Source organism: Vitis vinifera, chromosome 9, assembly GCF_030704535.1.
Source record: "Vitis vinifera cultivar Pinot Noir 40024 chromosome 9, ASM3070453v1".
Classification (NCBI taxonomy): Eukaryota; Viridiplantae; Streptophyta; class Magnoliopsida; order Vitales; family Vitaceae; genus Vitis; species Vitis vinifera.
In genome coordinates, this window is record NC_081813.1 from 21,154,893 (window position 1) to 21,167,877 (window position 12,985).

Below are 12,985 nucleotides of genomic sequence, written 5' to 3' on the forward strand. Positions count from 1 at the left end.
CCTTGTGATATTGTGATAAAAATCACCTTATGTAGATTGTTTACAATGTTGAGTCACTTTAGCAACACTTTGTATGTCTTGAATCGGTATTGACATCTTGTATCTCCCCTCTCCTTACTCTCTCACACTTGATGTTCGTACAAAAAATGATGATAAATCTCACAAACTTAGGATGAGTCGAGAGAGGGACCAAGAGCCTTTTTATATACTTTCAAGTGACCTTTCATCAAGATTAACAAATAAAGACTTTCTTCTAAATATATGAAAACTTTAATATAGGTATATGACTTTGGTCATTTTACCTTGTACATAACTTCGTAGGTTTATGACTTTGGTCATGATACCTTGTATTTTTCCATGTACCACATACATTTAATTTTCCCACATATATTAGATGTATAATGTTATGGGAAATGTAAGCACATTAGGTTCATGACTTTGGTCATGAACCCTTAGAATCAAGGGGATTAACTTCATGTGATCATAAAAGGCCATAATAATTCCAACATGCTATACATTTCAGAAGCTAAAGTGTTACATATTCAACATATCTCTAAAATTGAGTATTTATAAATATGACTTATGAAAAAAATGGTATATATTGTTATAACTGAACTAATGAATGCCACCACATTAATTATAATAAATGTTAATTAAGTATTATTTATGACTTCCATTAATACTCATTAATAGAAACCATTAATGTTATTTATGAGTTTCATTAATATTCATTAATGGGAATATTAATGAAAGCCATTTGGAAAGCTTATAAAAGGGTTTCCCATCACCTGTAATAAGCATCCTCTAAGCAAGAAAGGAATTTCTTACTTTCTCTCATTCTCTCTGTCTTTCATTCTCTCAACTTTCTGAATTCTCTTTTGTGATTTCTTCTTCCTTATTATATATTATTATCAAAGTAATATATAATTTATCTCTACTACTTTATTTGTGTTGCATTTATCCTTGTTTTACGACATATATATATATATATATATATATATGTAAGGAAAGTTTTCAATTATTCAATTGATTCATAAGTTGGCAATAATTCCAAGACTTATTTCTCATATTTAAAAAGTCTTATATATGTTATACATACCAATCCAGTTAATGTTTCATTTGTATGAGTCTATAGGAAATGGTTAATAAGGAGCTAGTCCTTAGTAGCTCCATGTAATGTAGTAGAGGTACTAGTGGATTGATATTTTCTGATGAATGTAATAGGTTGTTAATTTCCTTATTTCTAGTATAAGAGTCATGTGTAACTTCGCCTATATATGCTTCATGTGAATAAAAGCACTATAGTAAGAAAAGTTTCCTACATCCTTGACTCTTATCCTTTTTTGCTCCAATTTTCTTCTTTGTTCTAATATATATAATTTTAACTTTATAGCTATCCAAGACCTACCCCAAGGATACATAAGGTACTCCGATATCAATTCAAATGTCATTGAAGAGCTTGAAATTTGTTTCAAGAGCAACACCCTTTAGAATTTCAGTTTCATGTAGGAAAACCAATAGTTTAAGCTTAGTTTTTCATATTTCACCTATAAAAAAATAAAAATAAAAAAATAAATTCTTCAAGGGATTGTAGGAGATATTTTGTTACAATTAAAACCCTTAAGAATAATGTTGCAACCTTACAGAGCCCTTCTCAATTAATTAAGTTAGATATTTTGTTAATCATATCTTCTCAACATTTTTATTTCAAGAAATATCCTTCCCACAATTACACTATCAAATCGATAATTTTATGCTAATATTATATTTGAGATTATATTAGTAGCATATATTAAGTGAGAAATGAAATATGATCTTCTTATGCTTGAAATGTTAGTAGTAGCATATTTTGTGTGAGAAGTGACATGTTTCTTGAATAAAGTTATAAACACTTATTTATAAGGAAGAAAAAATGCTAATTTTTTGTTGTAATTATAAAACCAATTCTAAAGGTTGAGTTAAGGGAAGAAATTAGTTTGGTATCATAAATTGGTTGGTCTCTTTATAAAAAGTTAAGAGGAGATGATTTGTTTGGAGTGTTGGGAATTGTCCCAAATTCCTAATTAGTAAAGATTCTTTTTTGTAAAAAATATTGTATAGAATACTTCCTAAGTTAATATATTATTGTCATATTAGATTTCCTTATAAAATAAGGAAAGTTGTTGGAAATATTTCTATAAATATTCTAGGTCATGAGGTGGAAAAGTTATGAGATGGAGAAGGGCCTATAGAGACTATACGAGGTGGATAGAAATGTGAGGAAGAACGGGAAGTACTCGATGGAGCGCGAGGGCTTCTGATAGGGTATGGATACAAAGAGCGGGGGAACATGGGATGTTTTGGGAACCCAATAGTTGTATCTAGTTCTATCTTCTATAATATTCTCTATTATATAGTGGAATGATTCTCTCTCATCCGTAGATGTAGGGATAATTAGCCAAACAATTTTAAAACCTCATGTACCATATGTGTGATTGTTTTATCTTTGTGTTCTTGAATTAACCTTGTTTACATGAAATCTTCTATTGTCACAACAAACTGATATCAGAGCTAAGGCTATTAGACTAGGAATGGCAACAAAGTTTGAGGCTGATAAGTTTGATGAAAGAAATGATTTCAGTTTATGGCGCTTCAAGATGCGTGCCTTATTGGTTCAATAGGGGTTGTCCAAAGCATTGAAGGGTAAAAAGGCTTTACCAACAATGATGTCTAATGAAAAGGATGATGAACTTATGGAGAAAGCACATAGTGTTATTCTATTGTGCAAGGGTAATGAGGTGTTTCATGAGGTTGTAGAAGAAGATACAGTTGCCAAGTTATGGTTGAGGTTGGAAAGTCTATACATGATGAAGTCTCTTACAAATCACTTGTATTTAAATAAGCGATTGCATATGCTCCATATGAAAGAAGGTACGTCCATTAAAGACCACCTTGATGAGTTTAATAAAACTATCATGGATTTGAGGAATATTGATGTTAGAATTGATGATGAAGACCAAGCCATAATTTTGATATGTTCCCTACCAAATTCTTATGAGCACTTCCAAGATACCATGATGTATGGTAGAGATACTCTTTCCATAAAGGATGTTAGAGTAGCCTTGAACTCAAGGGAGTTGAAGAAGAGAGTGTTTAAAAGTAGACAAGATGACTCAGGTGAAGGTTTGATGGCTAAAGGGAGAACAAAAAATAAAATAATGGCAGAAGAGGACGATCTAAATCAAAGTCCAAGGGAAACAAAAAATGTCTCAAGTGCAAGAAAAAAGGGCACTATGTGAAAAATTGTTTAGATCGTAAATGAAAAGAAAATTGAGAAAACTTCTAATTCTGGTGATGCAATAGTTGTAGAAGAAAATTTAGATACTATAGGTTTTTTTTCAATTACTATTACAAACTCAAGTGATGAGTGGATTCTTGATTCAGGGTGCTCCTATCATATATCTCCCAATAGGGATTGGTTAGTACCTACCAACCCATATATGGTGGGAAGATTCTCATGGGGAGCAATGTAGCCTGTAAGGTTGTTGGGAGAGGCACAATTCAAATTAAATGCATGATGGCATTATAAGGACATTAACAGATGTAAGGCATGTTCCAAAAATTAAAGAAAAAATTGATTTCTTTAGGGACACTTGACTCCAACGGATGCATATATAAAGCTAGAGGTGGAGTTTTAAGGATTTCAAAGGGTGCTCTTATTATGATGAAAAGAAAGAAAATTAATGGTCTCTATACATTGTAGGGTAGCATGGTTACAGGTGCAATTGAAGTTTCAACCTCAGAATCAATTATAGAGACGACTAGATTGTGGTATATGCGGCTTGGTATGAGTGAGAGAGGATTGATAATTTTAAGCAAACAAGGTTTGCTTGATGGACAAAAAAACGAGAGAACTGCATTTTTTTTAGCAGTGTGTGTTCGAGAAACAATACGTGGTGAAATTCAGTGCAGGTGTTCATAGAACTAAAGGTACTTTGGATTATATCCATTCGAATCTTTAGGGCCTTTCTCAAGTAGTATCACATGGTGGTGGAAGATATATGTTAACCTTTATTGATGATTACTCTAGAAAGGTCTAGGTATATATCTTGAAACATAAGAATGATGTCTTTGGGAAGTTCAAGCAATGGAAAGCCATGATCAAGAAGCAGGTTGGAAAACAGATCAAGCACTTGAGAACTGACAATGGCATGGAATTTTGTGGGAAAGAGTTCAATGAGTTTGCAAGAATGAAGGTATTGTGAGGCATCACATAGTTAGACGTACTCCACAGCAAAATGGTGTTGCAAAATGAATGAATAGAACTCTTTTACAGAAATCACGATGAATGCTTTCGAATGCATGGTTGTCAAAGGAATTTTGGGTTGAAGCGGTAAATTCAGCTTGTTATATTGTGAATAGATCTCCTTCAATTTCTCTTAATTGTAGGACTCATGAAGAGGTATGATCTGGTTCCCCTTCTAAATATGCTAATTTATGAATTTTTAGTTGTGGTGTTTAAGCTCACATGAATGAAGGTAAGTTGGAACCAAGGGCAAGGAAGTGCATATTCTTAGGATATGCTAATACAGTGAAATGGTATAGGTTATGGTGCCCAAATTCAAAATTCTCCAAATTTCTCATTAGCAGGGATGAGACTTTTAATGAGTCTGTAATGTTGAGTCCTAAGAAAAACAACTTCATACAGAAAACGACCCTCGATATGAGACAAAAGATGGAGTTTGCGACTAAAGCTTCAAAAACCATAGAAAAAGCAATTTCAACAAAGCCAAAGGAGAAAGAACTTCAACTTCTTGATGATAAAAATAAAAAATAAAAAATGCACCACAAGAGCAACAATATTGTTTGGCTAGAGATAGAATAAGGAAGCAAATTAAACCACCAGAAAGGTATGTTTATGCACTTAGTGTGACAAAGAACATTGAAAATGAGGAACCTCAAACTTACCATGAAGCTATCACTAGTAAAGAGTCTCCACGATGGATTGTTGCTATGAATAAGAGGATTTAATCTTTTCAAAAGAACCATACTTGGAAACTAGTTGAGAAACCTAAAAATAAAAAAATTGTTGGTTGCAAATGGCTCTTCAAAAGAAATGAGGGAATTATAGGAGTGGAGGATGCTAGGTTCAAAGCACGCTTGGTGGAAAAGGGCTATACATAAAAGGAGAGTGTGGACTTCAATGAAGTGTTTTCTTTAGTTTTGAAACATAGCTCAATCAGGGTGTTACTTGTTATGGTTGCTTTATTTGATTTAGAGTTAGCGCAACTTGATGTCAAGACTACTTTTCTACTTGGTGAGTTGGAAGAACAAATTTATATGTATCAACCTGAGGGATTCATTATTTCGAGAAAGGAAGACCACGTTTGTTTATTGAATAAATCTTTTTATGGTTTAAAGCAATCTCCTAGGCAATGCTATAAAAGGTTTGATACTTTTATGATTGGTAATGGCTACCATAGGAGTGAGTATGATAATTGTGTTTATCATAAGGAATTGTTTGATGGTTTGATGACATGTTAATTGCCTGCAAGAATATGTCTAAGATCAACATGTTGAAAACTCAAATTCAAGGAAAGTTTGAAACAAAAGACCTTAGAGTTGTGAAAAAAATATTGGGTATCAAGATTCATAGAGACCCAAAAACATGGAAATTGTACTTATCATAGAAAAAGTACATTGAGAAAGTGTTAGAATGCTTTGGAATGTAAGGGTCAAAACTAGTGAGCATTCCTTTAGCAGCTTACTTCAAACTTTATAATGTTTTTTCACCACAGACTGAAAAAGAGAGGTAGTACATGTTGCATGTTCCTAGCGCAATTGGGAACATTATGTACGCCATGGTCTACACTAGGCTAGACATTTCACATGCAGTTAGTGTGGTGAGTAGATATATGGATCACCCTATAAAGATCCATTGGCAAGTAGTGAAATGGATACTTGAATACTTGAGAGGAACATCACATGTTGGCTTAGGATATGATAAATATATTGACATTTTTAGGTAAATTGTTAGTTATATTGATTCTGATTATGCTGGAGATTTGGATAGAAGAAGATCTCTAACACAGTATGTATTTACTTTATGTGGTAGTGTTATTAGTTGAAAAGCAACTTTGCAATCTACAATTACTTTGTTGACTACTGAAACAGAATACATGGCAGTCATAGAAGTAATGAAAGAAGTTATTTGGATTAAGGGTTTGGTTTGCGATTTAAGCTTACAACAAGAGTTGACTGTTGTGTATTGTGATAGCCAAAGTGCCATACATTTGACTAAAAATAGGATGTTCCATGAGAGGACCAAACATACTGATGTCAGAATGCATTTTACTAGGGATGTTATTGCAAAGGGTGCTATTGTATTGAGAAAAAACCTTACAATGGACCATCCCTCAAATATGATGACTAAGTTCATTCTTACGATTAAGTTCAATCATTGCTTGGACTTATTTGGTGTTAGTGGTATCTGAAGGCCCCTTATGGGGTGTGGAAACAAAGTAACTTGAAGAATTTCGAGTTTGTTTGAATCTTGGGAATTTGAGTCAAGGTGGAGATTGTTAGAAAGTGTCTCAAATTGTATTTTGAGTCAATTTGGAAAGTTATTGATAGTTTCTTAATGGAAGATATTCTTGAAAGTGTGTTTCCTATTATTATAGGAAATATCCTATATACTATGAGATCTTCTATTTAGGAAAAGGTATCTTTGACAATTATAAACTTTGTTTCCTATATAGAAACTTCCTTTGTAATTAGGAAAAAATATAGGAAGAGATTTTTAACCAAAATAATAAGTCTCTTTTTGGATATAAATTGGGGTTTTGGGATTTGAGAGATAGTAGAGTTGTAATCTCCTTTAACAATAGTGAAAGTTTTTTATCTTGTTCGCTCATGAATGTAGGCTTAAGGTCGAACCACATAAATCATTGTTTTATTCTTTTCATTTTTTTTTCTCCCTATTATTATTCTTTGTTGTAATTTGCATAACAAACTGGTATCAGAGCTTGGATTGAAGATTTCTAGAAGAACAAAAGATTATATAGCACACAAGAGGAAGACAAAAAGAATTTTAGTTGAAGGTGGAGTCAATTGCTCTCTCATGGTGATATGATACAAAAAGCTTGTGTCATAGAGAGATTGAAGATTGACTTCATGGAATTTGATCCAAGCTGAAAATTGTTAGGAATTGTCCCAAATTCCTAATTAGTAAAGATTCTTTTTTGTAATATTAGACTTCCTTATAGAATAAGGAAATTTGTTGGAAATGTCTCTATAAATATTCTAGGTCATGAGGGGGAAAAATTATGAGATGGAGATGGGCCTATAGAGACTATACGATTTGGATAGAAATCTAAGGAAGAACGGGAGATACCATGTGGAGCGAGAGAGCTCGTGGCAAGGTATGAATACAAAGAGTGGGGAAACATGGGATGTTTTGAGAACCCAATAGTTGTATATGGTTCTATCATCTGTAATATTCTCTATTGTATAGTGAAATGAGGAGACAAGAGTGAAGACTTTTGACATAAAAAAATGCACAAGTCCTCATCACAAAGGTTCATCTAAGATAGCTTTGACCTACTTAGGTTTCTTAAATTTCTAGGATATTTTGGCTAATTATCACGATTCTTAATTATTTTTATATGTTAATAGAATAAAAAATGAAATTGTGTAATATAATTTCATACAATTTTGAATTTGTTTGAATGGGGAAATAATTAAGGAAACATTGAAGGATTTTCAACAACGTATGTTGAGATAGTTTTATGTTTGAGATTTTTAGTATTATTATAATTTGTTTTAGGTTTATAAACTATTTTTAAAACTTTCTACACTCGTCATACATTAGATTTGGAGAGTTTCATAATTTTTGAAACTTGTTTGTTTAGTAAGAAAAATTGAGAAAATGAAAAGCATTGCAACATGCTTTGTTTTGAGCAATTTGGAAGTAATTTAGGTTGAGGCTTAATTGGTAATCTTTTGATAACCTTTTGACTTAAAAATGAATTTTTAAGGTTTCTAGACTCATCAATAAACTATTTGGCTCATGTTTCACTTGAATTGGACTCCATTTTCCTAGCCTTTGAATTTTAGGAATATTTTATATTTTAGTTAGAGTGTTGTTAGATTAAGAAAGAGTTAGTAGAACTTAGAATCATAGTTTTCCTTTTATTGGAATTTCCAATTCTCTAAGTCCACTTAAAATTTCTTTTCTTAGGAGAGGATATAGATTTTGTGAAGCCATTATACAAGTTTTGTTGTACTTTTGATTGTGAGAATTTTTGTGAATAGTTACAATTTGCATGATTTTGCTAAGTTTTTCATAAAATAAATATATCTTGCATATGTTCTATGTATATCACTTGTTTAATTTCTCCGAAGACATGAGATATATGTTGAATTTTTATTTGGTCAAAATACATATGATTTAAATTGAGTTGCAAAAATGAATGTTACCTTACTTTCAACAAAATTATTTATGATCATGCATATGTTTATAAACAATAACGTTACATATCCTGTTGTGATATAAGAAGTTGTTAGACTTTTTTGGACATTAATATCTAATGGGCATGATAACACATACACCTATGGGGTGTTTCATGCGATTTTGTTTTGGGACTCCACACCACTTATGTAGCAAGGGGGGGCCTTAAGATGAGATTGTAGATTCTGATACCGTGTTAGGGGGTAAAGCTTGAAATGGTAGAGTATATTATGTTGTTCCCCTAATGGGATGATCAAGAGATGAGCTTTTTGGTATCGTGATCTCAGATTGTGAGATCGTGAAAATAGGGTAAATATGGGGGTTCATGGGTAGTAGGCTTTTCTATAGTTGATCGATTGACCAAAAATATGTCTAGACCTTTGATAGCATTTTTTACTTTTTATATATTCTTTAAATGTAATTATGATTCTTCTATGTCAGTTTCTAAATATCAAATTTATTATAATTATGTTTTCGAACTGTCTTTAATATGAACTAACCATCCCAATACTTGCATATTATGACTATTCATTGAATTGTTTGTTCACTCTCTTATATCTAATTTTGTTTTTCAAATGAGGAGCCAGTAGGTTTAGTTGAGGTTTAGCCAAGACTAGGACCAATCCTCAAGAGCAAGCCTCAAGGCCCATAACCCTTTGACATTATTTACTTATCCTTAGTTTGTGGGTTCTAGTACCCTTTTCCTTTTTAAGCAATTGCTGCTTTTGAGTTGTATTCAACCTTAAGGTATATACTACTATTACTCCTTTTATGTTTTTGTTTTTATCATGATTAGAATTTAGTTTTATTTTATCAACATAATTCTCTTTCTCTCTACATTAGTGTAATCTTTGTTCCTTTATTTGAGCCAATGGTTTTATTATTGGTTTTCAATTTGTAATAGGATCATTCTCTCTTAGTGGGCCCCTTTAGGTAGGACCGCTACAGTTTCAAAAGGAGAAACATGCTGAACTTTGTATAAGACATAAGGAAAATAATGCAATAATGAGTCATATGTTGTACAAGATGTTTCCTTGGAGTTGTGACATAAAAGGTTAGGCCATATGAGTGAGAAAGTATTGTAAGTTTTGGCAATAAAGTCCTTAGTTCTTGGCTAAAAATGAACTCTTACCTTCTTGTGATCATTGTTTAAGTGGAAAATAGCAAAGTTTTTATCATGATTAGAGTTTGATATACTATGATGTTTGTGGCCCTATAGATGTGCAAACTCTTAAAGGAAACAAATATTTTGTCACATTCATTGATGATGTTATTAGGAAGGTATAGATTTATTTGTTCATATTAAAGGATCAAGTCTTTTTAGTATTTTCTCTAGTTTCATGCCATGCTTGAGAGGGAGACTAAAAAGAAATTGAAGTTCCTCATGTTTGATAATGGAGGCCAGTATATCTCAAGGGAGTTTGAAACTTACTATTTCAAATATAATATAAGGCATGAAAAGATGTCCTTGACGCTCCAAATGATGAATCACACCATTATTGAGGGTCCAGTACATTTGAAGAGTACAAAGATATCTAACGTGTTTTGTGGTGTAGCCGCTCAAACTACATGCTACTTGATAACAAATTCCCATTAGTTCCATTGAACTTTGAGGTTTCAGAAAAGACAAAGATAGGAAAAGATATTTCCTATGTTGTCACTTAAGGGTCTTTAAATATAAAATTTTGTGCATGTTCTCAAAGAATAGAGATCCAAACTTGATGATAAGACAGTCTTAACACTAAATTGACAACATGAATTAAACTCCATTTGATCTAATTTTCCATTGTTTCTCAATAGCTTAATGGTAGAGTCATTGAGTCATAGGTTTTCAAATTTTCATTTTATTGTTGAATTTCATAATTTTTTATTTTTACCAAAATTTATATCATTGACACTTATATTTTCATCATTTACCCTAAAAATTCACCCATTCATTGGGCAAAATTTGGTCATAATGAGTATCTAGTTTAATAGCAAATGTGTGGAGTTAAATTGTGTCTTTAACAAGCAATTCCCGTAATATTATGCTGCTTGTATCATAATTTTATGTAGACTCTTGATTATTTATTTGAAGAATTTATTTATGCTTATGAAATTTGTCAATCATACCATTGGTCCATGAATCAGCAACAAAACTATGACCTCTTTCATATATTTAAAATGTTAGTCTAAAGAAAAACAACATATTTGTTTTTTGAAGTTATAAATACCATTTAAAAGGAAGTTTTTTAAAAGATTTTTAATTCATCTACCTTTCATAAATGACTCTTATCTACTTTCTTTTAAAGAAGGAAGTATTGGAGGAAATTAAACTCGAGAAGAAGAATGAATTACACTTAGAATAAACTAAGATGATCACTATTTGATTTTAGCAATATAAAATTCATTAGTGATGGTAAATTCATTTATTTCCTTCATATTTATTTTATTTTAAATTAATTATTATTTTAATTTTACTTTGCTTTAAAAAATTAAACCAAACCTTATTTATATTTGAATTAAAGTTTTTAAAATCTTATTTATATTTGAATTGAATTGAATTGAAATTTTGGAAAAGAAACTAATGTTCAAACTATATTCATTCAAAAACAATTTAACCTCAATAGGTTTTTAAATTGTGCTCAGTACCGTGTGAATGATGCTGGGTTTTATCGCCCAGATGCATACATGGAATCTGAACCCTACAAGCCCGGGCCTGGTTATCTAAAAGAAATAGAAACATAATTTTGAATTGGATCTGCTGAAGGCTGAAACTTGTAATATCTTTTTGACTGCTACTTGAATCCATGTTAAGACTTGAAAGGAGAGAATAACTTCATGGTTCTGCTATATAATAGCTTCTTCAAGGCCAATTCTAGCCATATTGTTGCTTCTGCCCATTTTCTTTTGGGAAAAATTTTGAGTGTAGAAGGGCAATTAACCCTAGCCATTTGTATTGTAAATTGATGATTCAGTACTCACAGCTATAAACTGCTTATGATGCCCAAAATTTTATTTGAGCAGAATCATAAAAAAAACAAAAGAACAACTCAGGTTCTCCTCCGTTGGAAGAAGCAATTGACAAAAGAACTTCAGACAGAGGGAAAACTGAGTTTGGAAGGTTCATAATAATGAAGGCAATTGAATGCCTGCTGCAGTTAGTAGTGTCGATTATTTGTTGGATTTCTTGAGCAGCTCTTTCATCCATTTGAAGTTGAGCTTCTTCTTCCCAGATCCACCCTTGCTAGACCCATCCTTCTTATTCTTGCCATCTTCTGCTGACGGTGGTCGAGGATCGGGGGTGTTGTAATCCCACTGATCCGCCCAGGACAGCCCACCAGAATCCATCTCTCCTATCTTTGATGCATCAATTCGATGGGATATCAAGAATTGAACTGCTTTAGGCTTTAGATATTCATTGCAACTGCCATTTACTTAATTTAACCATTCTCATCTTAGTTATTACCTTTTTGACTCCGTCTCTCATTTAACTCGTTAAGGTCCATGGCCACCCTACATTTCAGGAACCTCTTTGCCTTTGGATTGATTGATGAATGTCCCTGCTTTGGATGGCTCTATTTCCTGATTTGGGCTCTCTGTCTAAACTACAAAGACTGCTTAAAGCCAATAGATCAATAGATGAAAGATTAAGTAAAAACAATATTATTTTAAATTAATTTTATTATCCTTTAAAGAAGATAAATTGTTTTAACTCATTCTTTGACTCGTAATTCAATTCTAAAATTCTAAGTTCTTGACAATGACCAATGGGTTTGGGCTCTTTAAAGGCCCATGATAGTCAATTACATCTGAAGCGCCTAAGAATATTGGTTTTAAAAAAATCAATTAAAAAAAATTGGTTTTAAATATAGAAGTTAGCAAAATTAATTTTATACACATTTTGAATATAAGGTGCTAGAGTAAAAGTCATCTACACCAATTCAATGAACAAAACTTGACAACCCAAAATCAACCTAGGTACGTACCCTTAATCTCACTCCAAAATTATATCATATCGGTTTGGTACCATATTGAGTTTTTAATATATGGTTAAATTTGATCGATTGAATAAAAATAGAAAGAAACGGGATTTATATATGAATAAATGAGATCAACAAAGACCAATTAATTATAAATAAATGAGATCTAAGTATGAAAAATAAGACTATTGTAATGCACAAAGAAATGAAACCTATTTTAATTGAGTGAGAATTTTTTATATAGTGCCAAAATTTAGCTTAGTTACCATAGGAAAATCCTATTAAGATATTTAATTGATTTCAACCACTCAAATTTAAGTCAAATATTATACATCACTTATTAAAACATCAAGCTAACACTAATTATAGTAAAGGTTCCAACTTTGGAATTACTAAATATTAAATTCCCAAATTAATTTTCATGTAGTTTGCATAGTGGTCTCCAACGGGCGGGCCGGGCCGTAAATAGGAGGCCCGCGGCCCAGCTCGGGCCGGGCCATGCTAAAATGCTAGGCCCGCGGCCCGGCCTAGGAGC